The following is a 15,347-nucleotide window of genomic DNA, read 5'->3' as shown; positions in this document are numbered from 1 at the left end:
TTTCCTATCATCTAGTTCAGTGTTCTGCACACTGTAGTTTCTTAATAAATATTCAATGACTGAACTCTAATCTAGAAGATGATTAGGTAGGCAGAATTGTGTGTGTTCATACAGAAAGAAGCTCTTTCTTGTGGCTAAGGAAGCCTTGCTAAGTCTTACAAAAATACTGAATATTTTACTTATTAATTTCCTGTAATCTCACCTTTCCTGTAAAGCTATAACACCCTCTTGATATCTACAAAAGACATATTTACAAATCACTTTTAAATCTTTAGCCTAAAAACAAGCATATGGTAATTCATGAGCTTTTAAAATGAATGAGTAAATGGAGTTGAATAAATATCCATTTATCAGGCCCTTGCATCTAGCACTGGCTGACATTTATCCTCCCCTAACCTCCCTTGGCCTCCTTTCTTCTTACAGAATCCTAGAATCTTTAACCTTCAAACCAATCTTTAGCAAAGGATCTTATGAACATGTTCACCTTCAGCTACAAATAACTAATGATGTTTATTCCTCTGCTTCCCAACTCTGTATTTATATTGTAGCAGAGGATAAAGCCCTATTTTGGCTTATGCTTTAATATCAAAGGAATCAATTAAGGAATTTAATAATTAACAAAACAGGAGAAAAATTTTCTTGGCAGAAAAAAGGGATTTATATTAGTGATTCAGAAACCGTGCCAAGCAGGTAGCCAACTACTCTGTACATTCCAAAAGCAGTCCCTCTTTCTGCACATACGCAGAATTTTCAAAGCTCAATTCTCCAGATTAGTAAGGAGACACATTCATATGTAAGTGATCCTGCAATAAAAATTTTGCCTTTCCTGGAACACATAACAAATCTCTTCACTTTTGGCCTAGATTTTCTTGACTCATCACATGAAACTGCTCTCATAATTGGCAGTCTTTCAGTGTCAGCTTCTGAATTTGGTGTAGTCAAATAAATGCATGCAGAAAAAAATGTGTGCTAGTAGATGTTAAGTGTGTGTGGGAAAGCAGTGGGGGATTGAAATTTTTTAAAAATCTAGAGCCTTATGTGAGGCTGGTCTAAGGGAATATACCCAATATACAAAACAAAACAAAAAACTCCTTATTTTCCAGACTAATCTATAACCACATCAGATGTATAAGCAAATTACCCTTTAATATTCGAGGGGAAAATGTCACTAGCAACAAAAGAGAATTAGGGTAAGGTTCATGAAGGGGGTAGCATTTGAGCTGGGCTATAAAGGCAAAGCAGGGATTTGCCAGACAGTACAGGGGAGAGATTATAAACATAAGGAACATGATGAGCAAAGAGACAGAGGTAGGAAAACATTTGGCATTTGAGGATCTAGAGCACAGGTTTGACAAGAGGGCAGATTACATAAGTGGGAATAGTGAAATAGAGGATAAAAGAGTAAGATGACGAAGAAAATGATAGGGAAGTATCTGTTTGTGGAAAGCCTCAGATTTCAACATAAGGAGTTTGAACTTTACTCTACAGGCAATAGGAAATCACTGAGTTATTTTTAGCAGAAAAATGGCATGACCAGAAGTATGCAGAAAGGAGATTAAGTCTGGTGCTAATGTGAAATATGAATGGCAAAGGAGAGGGGGGAGGTGGAAATGACTGCCAGGATGCTATTTCAGTAGGTCAGTTGGTCGGTAAATGAGGGCACACAGAGGAGAGATAGCAGTGAGAATGCAAAGGAGAAACCATCTGCATCGTTATTCCATGTTGTATTATGTTTATTTGATTTGAATCTCTTTTAATAGGATTTTACTGCCCCAAGTGTATCTCTGAACAAATTCTGGTTTCCCTTTTCATCTTAGACTCTAATGACATGTATCTTCACTATCCTGATGATATCACTCAAAATAAGACAAGTAATTTTTCATTTTTCCTTCCCTTCATTGTCCACTGCCATTGTGTCAAGCAGCCGCAATACTATATTCACTCTCTCTCTCCATCTCTCTCTCTCCCTCTCCCTCCCTCTCTCTCTCTCTCTCTCTCTCTCTCTCTCTCTCTCTCTCTCTCTCTCTCTCTCTCTCTCTCCCTCTCTCTCTCCCTCTCTCTCTCACACACACACATACATACACACACACTCTTTCTCTTGGAATTCTTCTGCAGCATCAGTTCATTCCATGTTGTATCATCCTTCACATTCTCATAGGACTGTGCCATGTTTTTGCAATTTCTGACATAACCACTTCAGATTCCTCTGTTTGCTTAATCTAAAATCCCACAATTATATGGTAGGAAATCAAGTCCCAAAAGAGATATATTTTTAGACCACATAAAGTTTATCAAAGTAATTATCAGTCATTTAAACCTGTATGTGAATATGATTACCACCAGATGCTTCCTTTCCAGAGAGGTTCTGTCAGAGGGAAATCGGAGAAAAGGTAAGAGTACTTGATACCTCAAGAGGGGAAATGAGATATATCCAAGGGGAGGCATGTGTGTGTATTGTGTGTATGAGTGTGTGTGTAAGAGAGACAGGGATAATATATGAATATATTAAATATATGTATATATACATATATAGAACACATATGTGTGCATGTGTAAGCATATATGTTCATATGCGTATGTTTTGTAAAAACTAAGCTTTTGGGGGGGCACACCGAAGACAGTGGAGTAGAAGCAGACACTTGCTAGCACTTTCCCCCCAAACCCAGCCAAATGCCTGTAAAAAATGACTCTAAATAAATTCTGGAGCTACAGAACCCACAGAATGACAGAGTGAAGCAAATCTCCAGCCCAAGACAGTGGGAAGGTGGATGGGAAGCATCTATCAAGCTGGACTAGGAGAAGTCCAATGGGGGTGATTGGGGAGGGAGGAAGGGAGAGAAATTGGAGCTCAAAGTTTTAAAAATGAATGTTAAAAATTGTTTTTACATGCAAGTCGGAAATAAGATATACTGGCAATGGGGTATAGAAATCTATCTTACCCTACAAGAAAATAGAGGGAAAGAGGATAAGAGAAGAGAGGAGTTTGTTTGATAAAAGGGAGGGCAGATTGGGGGAAGGGATAATCAGAATGCATGCTATCTTGGGGTAAGTGGAGGGGAGAAATGGGGAGAAAGTTTGGAACTCAAAATCTTGTGGAAGTGAATATTGGAAACTAAAAATAAATAAATTAGTCAATAATAATAACTTTTAAAAAGACTAAGCTTCTTGAAAGTAAACCTTATTTTCTTCTCTGTATTGGTGTCCTTAGCATATAGAACAATATTTGGGGTAGTAGATCCTTAAGAAATGTTTTTAGACTGATAGACTAAATTGAAATATTACCATTCTGCATCAATAATCAAGAGGCTGAGGAACTGCTGAATTTGATATAATTGAGGATATTATCTTAAAAAATATACATTCAAAAATAGGATCATAGACTTAGAGACAGAAGGGACTTTTAAGATCACTGAGTCCAACCTCTTCATTTTACTGAGGAGAAAATGAAAGACTGGAGAACTAAAGAGGCTTGTCCAACATAATATGGAAGCATGTATATACATATGTACATATGAATATGTGAGTCCAAAAATGTATAATGTCCTGAATTCCACACTGACAAATGTACTATGCGCTTTAATGAATTAATACATATTAGCAGGACAGAAGAACTCATGTTTCATGATAGTTTTTATGCTTACATAGATTGTATTAGTCCTGGAGTAGAATGGGTTGGGGAATCACCTGTTCTAAATGCTGATCATATTGATTTTGTGATCATGTCTTCCCTCAGGGATATATGGCAAGCATCATATGGAAGCTGCTTTGCTAAGTTCTTTGTTTTTTGTTTTGTTATATTGCTTTTACGTAGCTGCATCGTGAAGGATTCAATTTATACACATTTCCAGACCGTCTCCTTACTCCTTGAAAATGACCGGATTTTGACTGATTTTAAAAAGGAGATGGGTGACAACTCCTGGTCATAGCATGTGAAGGGTGAATCCTAGAAGCTTCCTTCCTAAACATCAGTGAGTTTTTTAGTGCTTTCATTCCCAGAAGTTTGGATTAACCCCAGTAATTTTCCACTACATTCTCTAAAGCATGACTTTTCTAAAAGGCAGATGTGAAATGTGCTCAGGAAATAACAGTGAATATGTCTCTATTTAGATTTGGTTCTGATTCCAACCCCTTAAAAAGCTAAAAAATAATAAATAATGAATGAACTGCATGTGTGACAAGAGTGAAGTCAAAAAATAGATCTAGAGAATACCCCCAGATGATTCCCTAGTAAAGAAGAACTTCCATTTCTCAGTGTCTCTTTGGAAACCCAGACAACTTACCATCACAATATAACTCCTGCTCATCCTTAAAGAGCCAGAGCAAGCTTTACCTTTCTGTGTAGCTATTTCTGGTTGCCTAAGCCAATAGTAACTTCTCCATCCTCTGAGAGGATTTATTGTCCATCCTGCTCATTTGGAAATTAAAATATACTGATTTGTATTGTTGGCTATTTTTTAATGTGTGATTTGCCTTTCCAGTCAAACTGGAAGCTCCTAGAGTACAGGAGTCATGTACTACATTTTTTTTCTTTTGGCTTCATAATTCCCAGCATAGAGATTTCCTCAGAGTTGGCAGTCTTTAAGTTAAATGGAATGAAATGGAGTAGAAAAAACAGATATTTAGCAGTTACTATGTGTTAAGCACTGTGATAAGTGCTAGGAATACAAATAGAAGAGAAGAGAGTCTCTGCTTTCAAGGAACTCCTATTATAATTGGGTGTCAGAACACATAAATAAAGGCTCACTCTCATGACAAGTAGAAAGCCAGGTTTTACTTAGGGTCTGACAAGCAAATCAGCAGGGCAGAAGGCAAGGCCTTGAGGACCTTGGAAAGCAATGGCAGGACACATGGTCCCCGATAAAGTATTAGTAAATATACTATAAAATCTTTAGGGAATGGGAATATGCTTTCCTGAACTTTGTACATCCCAAAGAACCTTTTCCAATAATGCTTTATATGTTAGATATTTTGAGTTATCTAAGAATAGTTAAGAATGTTACTTCCTCACATAGTACAGAAGTCACATCCTTCATATCATTTTATTTTGCATGATTCTTGCCTTCAAAGAAGATCTTCCCAATGACTCTCCTTCCATTGTTTTAGTATCATGGGGGTACCATGTTCAAACTCATTATTTGCTGTTTCTTGATTTTGCTACTTGACTTTTCTTCTAGATGCTTAAAAATATATGTCTAAGGAATTTAGCTGTTTACTTGTCGACCTAAAATTTCTTTTGTGAGAGTGGGGGATTCCAGGGCTATTCCAGTGTGAAAACTCCCTTTGTGTAGGACACTTTCAGGGTAGAAACTGCCTGCACCAATGCAGATCAACAATTTATCCAAAATTTATAGTATATTTGTCTGGAGCACTAAGAAGTAAAAAAACAAACAAAAAAAACTTGCCAGATGTCACAAAGCTAGCCTGTGTCAGAGGCACAGAGTGAATCCTGATTCTCCTGATTCCAGAGCTGGCCTCCTTCAATGCTATGCCATGCTGTCTCTCATCACCCAAAGTTCTCCTAAGAATTTGGATACTGATGTGGTAGGATTATTTCATGCTATATACTCAGGTATACTACTCAACATTTAGAATTAAAGTTAAACTCCACATAATAATCATACAACTGATACTGAATAGCAGCTCATTTAGTAGAGAGAATAAGGAAAACTGAAGTTGTATTTATTCAATCTAATTAATTTCAAGAGGTATGATACAGTGAAAAGAGTTCTGGGCATGTAGTCAATAGAGAGATAGATAGATCAAATAGATCAAATCCCAACTCTCACAGTTACTAGAGAGTTACTAGCCAGTTATGGTGACCAAGTCATTTAATCCCTCCTACACTCAATTTTCTCATCTGTAAAATTAGGAATATATATATGTATATATATATATATATATATATATATATATATATATGTGTGTGTGTGTGTGTGTGTGTGTGTGTGTGTATGCATCTATATATACATATGTATGTATATATATATACACATATATGTATAAGTATATATATGTATATATATACCAATAATACCCATCTACCTAGGTTGTTATGAAGATTAGATGAAACCAAAATGCACAGAATTTTGTAAACCTTAAAGTTCTTCACAAATGTCATTTATCATCATCATTATTAGCTGAGTAGTCTAGTTCTTATCAAGCTACCAGACAGGATTTCTTAGGTTCTTGTGAAGTGATACTGAATACTGAACAAGAGATTTCTAGAAACTGCTTATACACAGTGTGATAGCACTAATACATAGGACTATGGAGATGTAAAATTGTTCATTAGACACTTTTTCACGCTGCCCCTTCCATTTCACTAGAATTGTGGCTATTGTCTGCTAATGTTAGCCGATATTCATAGCTTCAGAATGTAGGAACCTTGAAGAAAATGATCATATTAAAAAACTGTTGAGCTAGGGCCCTGCCATATGTACCATCAGAGGTATCAGTTAAATTATGGAGAAGCTGGGGCTTCAGTGATTGAAGAATGCAGCAGATGGAGAAAAGATGCATAAGCAAGCTGGAACTCTAGTCATCTGACTGGCCAACTTTCTGTACTAAGCTAATAAGGGTTTAGATATTTGTCTTTTATCTGAGAGTGTGGTTCTGATGCTATTGTGGCTCTACTATCAAGGTAAGAAGTAGAGAAGAACACAGTTCCCTTTCATTGTCTATCAGTCAAGCTCCCAAATACTTCACAGGATAATCTGAACATGAATAAGAATCCATCATCTTACTACTCTGAAAGACAATTCAATACAGGACCCATTCCAAAATCCTTTTTTTTTCTTACCTGCAATTTTGTATGAGTTACGAATAACTGGTGAATCAAGTAGCAATATTTTTTTTCATTTTTAAATTATTTCACCTAGTTGTCTTCTCAAAAAAAAAAAATCTATCCCTAGATAACCTTTTAAGAACTGATGGCATGAGATTCTCAGCTATCTCTAAGAGGTTTTAGAACATTGTGCTTATGGACTTCTGATGTTTAAGTCAGATATTACTTTAGGATGATGATAATGATGATTTTAATAGTAATAAAAGCATTCCTATAACACATCAAGGTTTGCAAAAGTTTTTACAAAGAGTATCTTATTTTATTCTCAGATCAACCCTGAGACTGGGGCTACCACTATATTCATTTTACAAATGAGGACACTGAAGCAGATAGAGGTTAAATGACTTTTTCAGAGTCACACAGCAAGTAAGCATGGGAAGTTAAATTTGAACTCAGCCCTGCTTGACTCCAAGTTCCATATTCTATCTATCCACTGTACCAGCTACCTGTCGAAAACTGGGGTCAACTATCATCTCTCTCTTTCTGTGTGTGTGTGTGTGTGTGTGTGTGTGTGTGTGTGTGTGTGTGTGTGTTTACCAGACCTATCATTCCATGACAGCCCATTGAAATCATGCTGAAGTTGTTATATGGCCTGTTTCCCAGGACACTGAGAGGTTAAGTCATATAGTCCATATGTATCAGAGGAAGGACCTGAATCCAGGTCTTCCTAGCTCTAATATCAGCACTTTATTCAACATGATAAATAACCTCTCAATATATGTTTTAGTAGTCACAATATCAAGAAAACCTGACTAACAAGTGTTACAGTGAAGAATCAGTGGAGATCCAAAGGAAAAAAACAAACAAATTATCTAACTAGACTAAGTCACAATGGTGGAGACAATCATGTCCATTTCAGCCTTGATAGTTACGGCTGTCTGCTTTCAGTGAGCCCTTCCAGTTCATAACTAAAGATAACATCATATTTCGCAATTCCCATCTTAGGAATATGTTAGTTGATGTTTACTACATCAATTACGTCACAAGTTCATTGGATGTAAAGCTAGAAAGGCTCTTAAAGATCATCTCCACTATGCCCCTCATTTTAGAGATGAAGATTCGCATATTCTACTTCTACGATGAGAATGATGCCCCTCCTGAAAATGAGAAAATTAGTTTTTCAAAGGGAATATCACTTCAGACTTCAGGCTCCAAGCTTCTCTTCCTGCTCCTTCTCCTACTTTTCCCCTACTTTATAGAGCTAGATTAGAAAGGTCAGCTCTCTTATTGTTATCTTCCTTGTCTTTGTTTCTGTATCAACAAAGGGCTCAGTTTGAGGAAATATGGGCTCCATTCTCCTTAGAGATTCAGAATTTTAACAAGAAGGTGCATTTCAAATCATTTGTCTTAGATCAAAAACAAAGCAAACTTAGCCTTTCCTCTTCTGATACCATTACTTTTCAGTCTCCTAAGTCCTGCTGCTAATTCTAAGCTTTATGAAACACTAAAAAAACACTAAATAAAATGATAGAGAGTAGGGGGAGGGAATGAATTAGTATGTGAACTCTCACCTGGGACCTCACTGGAAAAGGGAAGGGAACATCCTTCCTCCTTAGAGCAACTGGGTGGTAAACTAAGCACAGTGAGCTCGCGTCTTAAATCTTCTGAAATCAAGATGCCTCTCCTGCATCATATTACCACAAGGTATTTTTTACTAGGGTGCCACAAATACTTAGGAAAGAATGGAAAACCTTAAAGATTCTGTCTGAAAGGACGGCTTGAACATGAGTTAAAAAGAGCTCATAAGGTTAAAGTTCAGGTGGAGTAGGCAGAAATGTAGGAGCGTTTTCAGATACTCATCTTCTTATCTTTGCAGTATACAGAGCACCTGTGCCGCACCCTTTCAGAGTACTTCAGGCAAACATGGCTGAGGAGAGGCCTCTGGCAGAAGTATGCAAAGTTTTAAAAGGGAAATGATCTCAAGAATGCTATGTACAGTGTGGTGCAATGGACTGAGCAGAGGCCTTAGAGTTAAGAACCTGAAGTCAAAACTGAGTTTGGCCACTTATTATTGCACGGTAAGTCACATCATCTCTCCGGTTCTCATTTCTTCCTCTGCAAAATGAGAGTATTGAAGGAAATGACTCCTTCCAGGTTTAAATCATAGGAATACAGAAAAGCTCTGTACACCCATCTCCTAAGGGAAAACAGATCTGAAAATATTCACTCCCGAAGGAAAAAGTAAATCTGAAAAGAGGGCACTATCTTTGAAACTGACAAAGAAAACCAGTCTCTTAGGGATTCACATCAGTCTCTAAGGGAATCAACACCAAAAGGTATTTACTTTCTGGATGGACTCATTTCAGATGCACAGGGCAGCTGTTGTATAGTTCCATGAGCCAGGTAGCATGTAGCTGCACTGTTTTGCCCATAGTGTCACACGTCTAGTGTGTTTCAGGCCTGGAACTTGATTGAGACAGCTTCTAAATCTAAGAAGATATACCATGCTACTTGTCTAAAAATTTTCAACTTTCTTTTTGCTACTTCAGAACAAAAACCTACCAAGGTTTCACAAAAACTGGTGTCAAATATGGGGTAAGGAATATAGATGAGCAAACTCGTGTTCAAATCTAAATTTCCTCATCATCAATCCCACCTTGAATCTCACTAAGCAACAGAGAGAATACTAGAACAGTTTGTGTTCCATTCTAATCAGAGTATCTGCCTTCATTTACATCCTGAATCCTCTTCAAAGGTAAACTTTATAAATTGGAAACATTATACTGGTGGTGTCAGAAAGAACCCTTGGTATAGAAACTTTTTACTGCTCTCTTTTCTTTTTCCCCTTTGGTATTTGTTTGTCTGTGTTTCAAGGTCCCTGCTTCTAACTTATATCATGGTATCTGATTACATTACCCAGACAGTTTTGCAATATTCTGATATGTAACCTGGCTGACCAGCTTGTTAACTTTCATGTCAGCATTACTAAGGATACAGATTAGAAATGGGTCTTTTGACAGATTATTTAAATGATGTACCAGTCTATACAGTTTTAAGGCCAATATAAGGAAAGTATTTTGGGGGACAGAGCCAAGATGGTGGAGTAGAAAGATGCACATACACTAGCTCTTCCCCCACAGCCCATAAAATACCTGTAAAGAAAGATTCTCAACAAATTCTACAGCAGCAAAAGCCACAGAACATTGAAGTGGAGGAGATTTCCATCCCATGGTGACCTGAAAGGCCGATGGGAAAGGTCTGTTGCACTGGATGTGGAGTGGAGCCCAGCCCAGCCTTGACTGTGCATGGCACAGCGCTTGGAGGAGGACCCAAGTAGGCCTCGAGGGCAGAATCCCCAGCAGCAGTAGCCACAGTTTGCAGATCCCTCAACCCACATGTGCCAAAGGTCAGTGAGAGAGTTTTTTCAGCTGGCCAAGAAGGGAGCAGGTCTTCCTATACCTCCAGCCTTAGGTGGTGAGGCAGAGGTCACATAGGGCAGCAGCAACTCCCACAGCAACCCACATCCATTGTTGTGTGGAGGGTGGATTGAAGAAATGAGAGATGTAACTGAGACATTTCAAGGTCTTCTTCTAACCTCCATGTGCTCTGGCCTCCAAAAGTCTAACACTGCTCAAAGCCTCTAGTTGTGGGGGCTCTCCTCTTTAGCTTTTGTGACACTACACTCTCCTAGGTCTTTTCAGATTGTCTGGCTACACTTCAGTATCCTTTGCTGAATTATTATCTGTTACTTGCCCAATGAATATGATTTGTTTACTTTCCAAGCTGCCCTCTGGACTTCATTTTCCATACCCCAACTCTTCATCATGAAGCTTCAGTCTAGCCCAGGACTTCACACGTTAGAAGTAACCTAACTCTGTGGCCTCTCTGTCTGCTTGAATGTCTCCTTTCAGAATCTCTATTTAAGAAGGAGTCAGACCAAGAGAGTCAGTCTGGTTCTTTTCCAGGCTTCATTTTGCCATGTATCTCCTCCCCCTCTTTTCAGCTTTCATTTATGTGTTCTTTTCCCTCATAAATGCTGTCACCAATGATGGAGGTCACTTGAGAGAAGAGGAAACTAAGTGTATGGTCCAAGAAGCAGAGAAATATATGGCTAAAGATGACAATCAGAGATACAAGTTATCTTCCAAGAATTTACTTTAATACTTCCAACATGAAGGCTATAGTGAAGGATGAGAAACTCTGAAGCAAAATTCATGATGAGGACAAACAAAATATCCTTGATAAATGTAATGAAATAAACAATAAGGACCAGATTGCTTAGAAGGAAGAATGTTACTATAAGACAAAAGAACTGAAGGTCTCCAACCCCTTCATTATTAAATTGTACCATAGCACAAGGGGTATTCACAGGTAGTAGAACAGTCCAATGTGGAGGTGTTTCTTCTGGGCCCACCATTTAAAAAATTGATTAAATGCACCAGAAGAGATCATTCCATGCAGCTTTTCAAAATTTCAAAGACTCAAATTTGTATCCAAGATTGAGTGCAGTAGCAGTTTTTTAAAAAATTAAGCCACTGTGTAAATATAATCATTCTTAATACTTGAATGACACAGAGAGAGAAGAGTGAATAACACTGCATTTTATCATTACTGTAAACAAGCAGAAATGTGATTCTCGTCCTGGAGAATTAATTTTCTTTAAAATTGGCCAAATTAAAAAAAAAAAAAGAAAGAAAGAAAAATGCACTATATTCCTAAAGGATAATGAGTGGCTTGGGAAGAAATGTGAGTTACCAGGGAGGTTTTGCCGGGAAAAGGGAAAATTGTTATAAGCAGATTCACTAGGTTTTCTACTAGCCTTATCAGAGATGCCTAATACATATGAAACTATGTATAGAAAACATATTTTAAAAAATACAGAGTGGATTTTGAAAGAGAGAATGTTAGCAAATGGAGGCATCAAGAAAGGCTTCATGAATCTTCCCAGCAATGCAACGATCTTAGACAATTCCAAAAGATTCATGATGGAAAAGGCTATCCACTTCCAGAGAAATAACTATGTGTCTGAATGTGGATTGAAACATGCAATTTTCTCTTTGTTTTTTCTTTCTCATGTTTTTTCCCTTTCTTTCTGAATCTTCTTTCGCAATATGACTAATGTCTAAATATATGTGATATGATTGTACATGTATAGTCCATAGCTGATTGCATGCCATTTTGGGGAGGAAGTAAGGGAATGACAGGAAAAATTTAGAACTCAAAATCTTATAAAAGTGAATGTTGAAAACTAAAAATAAATTAATTAACCTAAAAAATGAAAGAAAGGCTTTATGAAGAAAGTGTCACATGAACCGAATTTTGGAGGAAGGTAGGGTTTCAAAGAAGTAAAGGGATGGAGGGAAAACATTCCAGGCATGAAAGAGAGCCAATTGTGATTGCATAGAGAGGGGAAATGGAGTATGTGTGAGGGAAAGTGAGTAAAGATAACAGGAGAAAAGAAGACAGAGACAGGAAGTCTGCAAAAAGAGAGACAGTAGGTAGTGAAAAAAATAAAATGAAGTGCTATCATTTTTCACATTCTTGTCTCTCTTTTAGGTCTTAAATGCATGCAAAATGAGCATAATGACACATTAGGTATGCATAGTTAATGCATATAAATAATCTTGTGTGCCATTTAATAATAATGTTACAATATACATGTCTTAAGGTTTAGAAAGTGCTTTCCTCTCAACACCATTTTTTATGTTTAACATTTTTCAGATGAGGCAACTGTGATTTGTCCAAGTTTACACAATCATGAAATGGCCTGAATTCAGTCCCACTCCTTGGATTAGAATTCCAGTTTCTGTGCAGTATACAAGTGGAGAGAATGCAGGATTAATAGGATAACTATTTTCCTCTTCTTACTACTTGGAATAAATCACTGGTTCATATATAGCCAGAATTCAAAGGTATTGGGAATTCCATCAACTGTGCTCCAAAGAGAGACATGAGAGATTGAATCTCTACAGTTAGAATTTCTACTGGTAGAGAAATTTAGAATAATAATTTAAAAAAAAAAAAGGTTATCTAGAGGCTACTAAGATGTAGGCTAAAGGTGACTTAAGAACAGGAAGACAAGGGCAGATCCACCTATATCCACCATAAAATCTTGAGAGCTACAGGTCCTAGCAGGGAGTCAGGAAACATCAGGGTGACCTTTCCTCTTGATCTGTTCCCAACAGTTTCATGTTTACAAGTTGTCAATTACAGACCCAGACATGACGTGTCCTCTCACCCAGGGGACAGTGTAAGATTGTCCTAAAAATACAAGTGATCAACATGCATGAAAATGGTTTCTATACATTTTTCCTTCATTTATACTTTGTAAACATCTGGTTTCGATTTTCATTTTTTGACAGGAAGCTTAGGGAAAAGGGGAGGTTACATTTTTTTCTACCAGTGTCTTCAGGGATTAATGAGTCACCATAAAACAAAATATTTTTAATGTGCCTTTGCGATCTTCTTCAATCACCCTTTGACTAAATGTCTGTCCACTCCATCTCTCTAATAGTGGTAAAAGGCACCTCCTCCCAATCTCCTTTAATTTTCTTATCAGGCGACTAGATGTATGACAAACAATCCAGTCAAGAGCACTAACCCATACATGTTTTTCAGTTCTTTGACATGATTTCTTACTACAATTAAAGATAGCCAGAGTCATTTAGTAGTTAGAAAAGGAGTCATGAATAAAGTGCCAAGCAGTGTGTCATACCTCCTGATTACTGGAAAAGTGATAGCAGAAGAAAAACAATCTTGTGGGAGATGAGATAACTCATTTAAATCAAATTGTCCTTCATCCATTGGAGAAGAAAGAAGATAAACAACTAAGGACAGATCTTGAAACCAAGAACAACAGCTTTTAAGCAGAGAATTAGCTATACTGTTAAACTACATACATACATACACACATTCTACCATACAGGTAGGAAAAAAACATTATTTTCCTCTATTCCTACCCTTTACATTTTAAAACATAAATCCTACTCTCTGGGAGCACAGAGCTTAATATGGTGTATGTTACTGAAAACTGTGTGAGGAACAGCAGGAAGAGTATTTTGACTAGACCACAGAGTTTTATTTTGTATTTTCAAGTATCCTGGGAGCCTAGCACTAAACCGTGCATATAGTAGGTGCTTAAGAAATACTTCCTTGGCATAGGATTTCTAAGACATATATGTACATGTATTCATTTATTTAAGCAATATGTTCAACATATGTTCTTCAAAGAAAAATAAATCTGGAATCTTTAGATGAAGTTCAACTCTTAACTGTATCAAAGAAAAGGTTATTTCTCCAAATCAAATTATTTGGATGGAAAGGAACATTATATTTCTTAAACATGAACTCCTAATGATGCAAGTTTCTTGAGCTCAGGAAATTTTGAAATATTTCTGAAATTGTCCAAGTTGTCAAGCTCAATACCTCTCACATACATAGCAGACAATGAGTAAATCAGTCAGCCAATCAACAGGTATTTATTGAGCTCTTGCTATGTGTCAGACATTGTGCTTATCACCCAATATTTGTTTGAATTCTTAGCATAGGTTTAGAACCAGAAGAAATGTTAGAGGTTATCTAACCAAAATGCTTCATTTTGCAGATGAGAAAACAGAGAGCCAGAGAATTTAAATGATTTGCCTACGATCACACAGGTGACAGATGTCAGCAGAAGAATTTGAGCCTCACTTCTCAGTCTCCAAATCCAGCCTCCATAGTTCTGTGCTGATATGTTGCATAGCAACACATTTGAAGCCAAGATAGCACTCCTCCTCTAGGGTAGCTTTTATTAAACTAGTGGCTGCTAGGAAAGTGGCAGTCCTTTGGAATAAAAGGGATTTTCTTTGTCATTTGTAAGTATCCACCAAAAGAAGCAATCATTCAGAAGTGAAAGAGATTAAGTATTCTAAAATACAGACTTCCAGATGTAACCTATGGACATGACTTTCTAAACTTGCTGCATTTTCCCTGATGTTTAGGAATGGGAGAGCAGTAACTTCTCCTCTTCTGGCAGCAAAATTTATTTTAAACACAATCAGAACAGAGACTTTCAGACCTTGTGCCTTTCCTCCATTAAAAAATAAATGAATAAATATGAAATTCCTGGGGCATGTTCATGTGTGCAAGATCACCTTACTCTTACCATGCAGGGAATGGTATCAGCCATACAAAACAGAAGTGGCTTTTTGTTTCCCTTCCTTAATTTCCCTTTCTAGTGTTAGTCTAAGAGTTTTGAATAGATTTTCAGAAAGCAATGCTGAAACCCAAAGTCCCAATTTCAAGAGAAATCTATCACATTTCAGTAACTAACAGGAAAATATTTTCCCTTCCTGGCATATGTCAGAAACAGTGTCAATACAGTGAACGTGAGTCGTATGACCCAATGCACTGGCAGCTGAAGGAAAAGATAATTAGCAAGTCCTATTTATAAGAATGGTTGGTGTTTTGGTCCTTTGGTTCTATCTTCAACATAACCTTCTTCCATTTATAAGATATACTTCCCCAATTGCATCTAGGAGTCAAACTGACTGAACAGCTTACTATTTTAGGTGGCCATCCGGAA

General features: G+C 37.2%; 1 long non-coding RNA gene across 1 annotated transcript; it reads left to right on the top strand.

The window, feature by feature from the left end:
- Nucleotides 1–3,811: 3,811 nt before the first annotated feature.
- On the top strand, nucleotides 3,812–14,893 carry LOC140533465 (uncharacterized). Its single transcript, XR_011976931.1, has 3 exons — nucleotides 3,812–3,968; nucleotides 8,661–8,862; nucleotides 14,388–14,893. It is a non-coding gene; the product is annotated as an uncharacterized lncRNA (long non-coding RNA).
- The last annotated feature ends 454 nt before the right edge of the window (nucleotides 14,894–15,347 follow it).

This window comes from Notamacropus eugenii, chromosome 3 (assembly GCF_028372415.1).
Source record: "Notamacropus eugenii isolate mMacEug1 chromosome 3, mMacEug1.pri_v2, whole genome shotgun sequence".
NCBI classification, from domain to species: Eukaryota; Metazoa; Chordata; class Mammalia; order Diprotodontia; family Macropodidae; genus Notamacropus; species Notamacropus eugenii.
This window is presented reverse-complemented; position numbering and strand designations above follow the sequence as displayed.